At 41.6% G+C, this 6,000-nt stretch overlaps 1 protein-coding gene across 1 annotated transcript in view; it reads left to right on the top strand.

The window, feature by feature from the left end:
- The first annotated feature begins 1,294 nt into the window (after window positions 1-1,294).
- Window positions 1,295-6,000, top strand: part of INSC (INSC spindle orientation adaptor protein) — a 140,039-nt gene continuing 135,333 nt past the window's right edge. Inside the window, exon 1 of the mRNA XM_065636316.1 lies at window positions 1,295-1,467. The gene's annotated coding sequence lies outside the window, so the exon portion shown is untranslated. The remainder of the gene's footprint in view (window positions 1,468-6,000) is intronic.

Genomic DNA, 6,000 nt, shown 5'->3' with positions numbered 1-6,000 from the left:
GGAAATGGGGGACAGCGAGTGCTTCTCTTGTTCTCTGTTAAAAAAGGCACTGTTTGTTCCCCACAACACTTACTGTTACGATTGACTAATTTCTTCTAGTGCATCTCGATGAAGTCTTTGACCTGAAGGATGATGACAGCCAGCAGCAGCTTACTTCATGGACTAGGTCAGAGAGAGCTTTCCACACTGAAGGAGTATTTTGGAAGGTAGCCCAGCACGCAGAGGTGGCTGCAGAAGCCCTAAGACTGACCGGTGGGGTAGGGTGGTCACTCAGTGAGCAGGACCAGGAGAGAGGGATGTAGAGTTACAAAGATGACTAAAAAGAGCTATTAGTGAGTAGGGGAAAAGGGCAGCAATGCAGGATATGAAAGGGGGATTGATGGGAGCAGAATGACAAGCAAGCCTGAAAGGGGCAATGGGTGAGGAAGTTGGACCAGAGAGGGAAGGCAGCAGGGACAAAAGTTCAGCCTCCTCGATGATGTCAGAGTTTTGGGGGATTGAACTGAAAGCTTCCCTTGTGAGGAAAGTCTTGTATCTGGAGAGCTCAAGGGATCAGTGGAGATGTACACTGCGTTTCAGTGTCAGCTTCCAGACTGAATATACACAGGAAACAACCATACTGTCTTACTGATATAAGAAGAATAAAAATTAAATGTGAGAGAAGTGAAACATATAATTTCCAAGGTATTTTCCTACTTTAGAAAGTCAGAGGTTTAGTTTATTTTATAAATCAGCAATAGGCAAAGATGTGAAGTACTTCTAAGGAAACACCTGTGTTGAATAAAAACATTAACATACCAGACATAATGTGGGTGGTAAAACAAATGTTTAGTTTTCCACGTAAATAATTTTTTTTCTAAAATTATTTCATTAAAAAAGATAAGCTTACCTTTATGGAAAACGTGTTTTGTGTCTTGACAACAATGACATTTAAAAAACCAAAAGTTTTTTACAGCTTTCTTCCAGTAAACCACATCTGGATTTTTAACCTCATTGAAATTTTTTATTGTGCTTCTATATCAGACTTTGTTGTAATGGAATTGTTATTTATTTATCTCCAAATGTATCTAGTTCCTCCTTTGTGGACAATCTTATGTTTAACGGGGTCTTTAATTACATTCCTCTTCTAGCTGACCACTACAAAAATTGAAATCCTCACCACAAATCTGTAAAAATGTTTCCACTTGCGCTGGGAGACAAAAATAGAATAATTCCATGTCTTTTTGGACGGATGCCTAGCTGAAACTATGCAGGGTTTGACTGACAAGAGGATGTAGTCTTTGCTGAGAGCACTTTCTTTAAGGTCCTTTTTAGTCTTCAGGAACATTTAAGTAGATGAATGGAGAGAGGATTTAAGCTAGTTTCCCTGCATTTTTGATAACTTTGCCTGGTTTTTTTGTAACTTTTGTCTTCTGCAACAAAATCTTTTCAGCTCATCGGGCTTACTGAATATATAATCGCAAGCTGGTAAGTAGTAACTTCAGGAGTTTTGATTTGAAATGGCACTCTATTCTTTGTGTACAGCTCTGGTAGAAGAATAAAACCCTTTTGTGCGGCTAAGCAAAAGTAGAGTTATTTAAATGCTCAGTATTTGCCAGGGTTATAACTGTAAAGTATAGTCTTTCAGTGGTGAATAAATACAGTTAACACATAGCTCAGCCTGCAAATGCAACGGAGAGACTTCACTTCAGTAAGTTCAGAATTATTTTGCATCCGAGCGAGCTCTCCCCACTGTGCTGCATGGCAAGTTATCTGTTTCCTGGGGAGTGTGGATGGGAGCTTACAAAGCACAGCAGGTAATTGGCTACTTCAGTTGAAAAAGCAGGAAAAAGAAAAAAAAAAAGCATGTTTGTCAGTATATACAGAAGGAAAACGAGAACAAATGGTAATTATTATTGGGTGATAATATTTGTCTATGGACTTCTGAGCCGTCTGTGAGATTAAATCCATACTGACGCTCTGTAAGAGCAGTGAGTGTGTTAAATGGGATGTTTAGGCAACTTTTTCTGTCAATGCATTTTGGACTGGAACTTTCATATGCTTTGAATGTAAAAAGGAGGTAAATGTGTATGAGATAACACAGTTTTTCAGAATGTTTTGTTTTGCGGTTCAAGACTTGTGTTTCTGTATCTTAGTGTATATTTTTGTATCATTATTTTGAATGATATCTTCATCCTATGTGAACCATCCTATCTCTGAAGTTAGTGGGAAGTGAACATAGCTCAGCCTTTATGCACTTATTTCTGTATTTCTAAAACCTACTTACACTGATGCAAATATTTCCTCTTGGAAAGGGAAAGCTATTATTGGGTTGGATACTTTTTCTCAGTTGCACATGTGGCAGTTTCTACAGACGGGCTGAAAAAAACTGTAATGGTGTATCTATGTTTTTTGTTTAAAGTATTTACCTCCAGATGTGGTGTGGAAGCGTGTCAGCGGTGTGTAAAGACATTTGTACCAGGTTCCTCCTAAAACAGGGCCATTTTAATGAAAACCTTTTTATTAGCTGCTTTTTCTTTCCCTCCTCTCTTTAAATAAATGAAGCATGAAGTCAAGGCTGATAGATGCTAGAATAACATAAGCTCTATTTTAATTTTCACAATATAAATACATGGGATAAAAATGTATGATGAGTCTCACTGGAATTGGTTGGCATAGGAGTATAATATTCACTTCAAAAATCTTTGCAGTTTCATGTTGCAGGACTCCAGTCCTTGGACAGTTTGGTTTTAATTTGTTTGCTGAAAATCTCACCAAGAAACCTGTACACTGTGTTGGAAGTCAAAATTGTGCTACACCTGTAGGAGGAGACTAAAATGAAATATTTGATGGATTTGTTATGTCTACATGACTGTAGGTAGGAAGGATACTTAGAAGACTGAAAGATAGATTTTTAACACTTTACTATCCTCACTAATTTGTTTCCTTCTCTTTTGTTAAGAGGAAATAAAAATGTTTCTTTGCTTCTTTTATACACTATTGTATTCTTTGAGGTTGCTTTAAATCCCCATAAGTGTTGTACAAGGTAAAATGTGTACTAAAGCATTAAGGGAAATGGGGTTAAGACATGCAGTGTCTAATAAAGGATATTAGCATTTATTGGCAGTCATCCTTTGGCCTGTGTAAATTCCTTTTCCAAAGGGCACTGACATTGCTCTTGCTCTCTTTACAACCATCGCTCTGTGTGCAGGTGCTTTTTTTCCCCATTCACCTTTTTTTTTTCTTATGTTTTTTGAATGCCAAATTCCTAATGTGTCAGCTCTGGCAGAAAGCTCGGGTGATGAAAGAGAAAATAAAATGGTCTTGAAGCAAGTTGCTGGAGAGGCACATATGGGATGGTGGAAAGCATTTTTTTTTTTTTTTTTTTTAGTAGTTGAGTACCAGTCTTCATACTGACTTAATGAACACAGGAGGAAGCACATATTTTTCTTGGGCCTGGAAAGCAAATGTGGTCTCGGAGTGCAAGGTTTACTACCAGTGTAATCAGCTAGAGTAACATGAAGGACCGTGTGCCAACTTGCTCTTACCTCCTGTGTACCTGGCCCAGTCAACTCCATTCTTCATTCTTCAGTCATCTCCCCAGGTGGCTCTCTGGTCTTAATGGGCCATAAAATGGGTGGCACTGGTCCATATTGAAATGCCTTGTGGTGTAGGGGGTCTCGTAGCCCTTCAGAGGGGTCCCTGAGAGTCTCAGAGGTGGCAGCACTCTCTAAAAGGCAATTCAGAGGATGAGTACCTGTGCTGTCTCCTTGATTGCTGGAAGAGTCTCTTTGGATGTTGTAGGTCATCACATGAAAGCTAGATTGGTTTGGGAAAGGTGCACAGAGGACCCAATAGAGTGAACGTCTCCTAGGCACAAAGGGAAAAACTTCAGCTGGGATTAGATACTGTTGTCCTTATCTCTTAAGCAAGGAGATTTCTTCTTTGCCTCTCCCTCCCTCCCTCCTGAGTAGCGATTAACCATAACTTTTCTAATTGGACTTCTAAACAGATTGTGCTCAGTTGCAAGTAGCTCAGCTGTTTCTCTGTTACCCCCCTGTGTTTTCTGGACTCTAAGTCTCTGTCTGGAGATATTGATGGAGTGGGAGGTAGCATGGAACAGACTGTCTGGTGAAAGGTACTTGCTCTACAGACACCAGAGTCCAAAGAAAAAGCCCCGGGAAAATCTGAAAAAGCCCTGTGAAGGCCTGAACTTCTGCAGGTGAAGCTCTGCATGGAGGGGAAGCACCTGGTGCTGGGAACCCAGCAGAAGGAAGGACATCCACAGGTTTTGGGTAGGCTTATGCTTGAAAATGCATTGAAAACATTTTAGCAGGCTTATGAACTTTAAAAGAGATTAGAGCTAGTTATTAGTTCATTTCTACCTCAGCAAGTTTATTGAGTAGATGGTCTGTATTAAATGTAAATAGCATACCTGTGCGAACTTCTGTGGGGATGCAGGGCCACGGTGCCATGTCTGGTGGCCTAAATGGGCATCATAGAATCATAGAATGTCCTGAGCTGGAAGGGACTCACGAGGATCATTGAGTCCAACTCCTGTTTCTGCATATGGCAGCCCCACAGTTCACACCATGTGTCTGAGGGTGTTGTCCAGTCTCTTCTTGAACACTGTCAAGCTTGGGGCCATGACACCTCCCTAGGGAACCTGTTCCAGTGCTCCACTACCTTCTGGGTGAAGAACCTTTTCCTAACGTCCAAACTAAACCACCCCTGGCACATCTTCCTGCCATTCCCTTGGGTTCTGTTGTTGGTCACCAGAGAGAAGAGGTCAGCACCTGCCCCTCCTCCCCGCCTTGTGAGGAAGCTGTAGCCACGATGAGGTCTCCCCTCAGTCTCTCCCTCTGATTGCAGAGGAACTGGGCAATAATCCATTTCACTTCCTTCTCTTTGTGTTTAGGAGGAAAAGGGTCAAGTACTGCTCTGTTTACTATGTCTAGCTTTGAAAAGTGACCACAGTATTCAACAGACCAAACTTCTTGCCTGATGCATTTCAGGCATTGAAAATTTTTTCTCAAAAATGCTCAATTTTGGACCTTTGTCCCCAGTTAGATCAAATGACAACCATCTGGTTTCTGTGGTCCTGATTGCTCTCTCACATGGAGCCGCACATGGCCATTTGCAATACCAGAATGCTAACTCATCAAAATTGCAATAAATCAGAGTTACTGAGAAAAATTTTTGGTCAGACTTAACAGAAACCAGTGAAAAGCTACTTTGAGAGAAATGATGCTGTTTTCATAGGCTCACGTCCCCAGGCTGTGTACCCTGACAGAGCCCTAATTTAGTCAGCGGAGCCATGTTAATTTGTCTTTGGCCAGGATAGGCCCTCATAGTTTTAAATAAGTGGTATCTACATGAAGGAAGAATAAAACCTGTGATCTTGTATCATACAAGTGTGTTTGGAGAGTACTGAGATTAAAAGCAGAGATGCTGGTACCCAACAGATTTAATTTAGGGACCTCTCCCTGCAAACCTAAATCCACCTCACTGACTTCAAAAATTGTTAGAGAAACCCAAAACTCCCACATGGTGATAGGTCACTGATAGCCAGAAACTGCTCGCTCTGATGCTTTTTGGATTCTTGGCCAGGAAAGAGTTAAAACTAGTGCTAGAAGGGAGCTGAGATACTTGGAGTAAGAAATTTCCAGAGGGGGCTGTGCTCGCCAAGGTTGGCCTCAGTGCTTTCAGCTGTGCTTCTTCTCTCTTAACGTGTAAAACATGTAACAAACGCCTGGTCATGGGGGTTCCTGAGGCATGGCTCACACCAAAGTCATTTGGTATTTTCTCAGCTGAAGCATCCACAAATTTTGGAAGTCAAACCTGGCTTGCCCTGGAGCTGGGGCACGGTGCAAGGTTGGCCAAGGACCATCCTGCGTTGCCCGTGCCAGGCTGCCCAGCTGCCCAGGTCGAGGGCATGTGCACCAGCACCCAGGTCCTCGATTAGACTATGTGCATTAGCTGGGACACAGATATGCTGCTCTTCTCTGTGCAATGGAGTCA

This window comes from Caloenas nicobarica, chromosome 5, assembly GCF_036013445.1.
Source record: "Caloenas nicobarica isolate bCalNic1 chromosome 5, bCalNic1.hap1, whole genome shotgun sequence".
Classification (NCBI taxonomy): Eukaryota; Metazoa; Chordata; class Aves; order Columbiformes; family Columbidae; genus Caloenas; species Caloenas nicobarica.
Note: the sequence above shows the minus strand (reverse complement) of the source record. Positions and strands in the feature narration are given on the sequence as shown.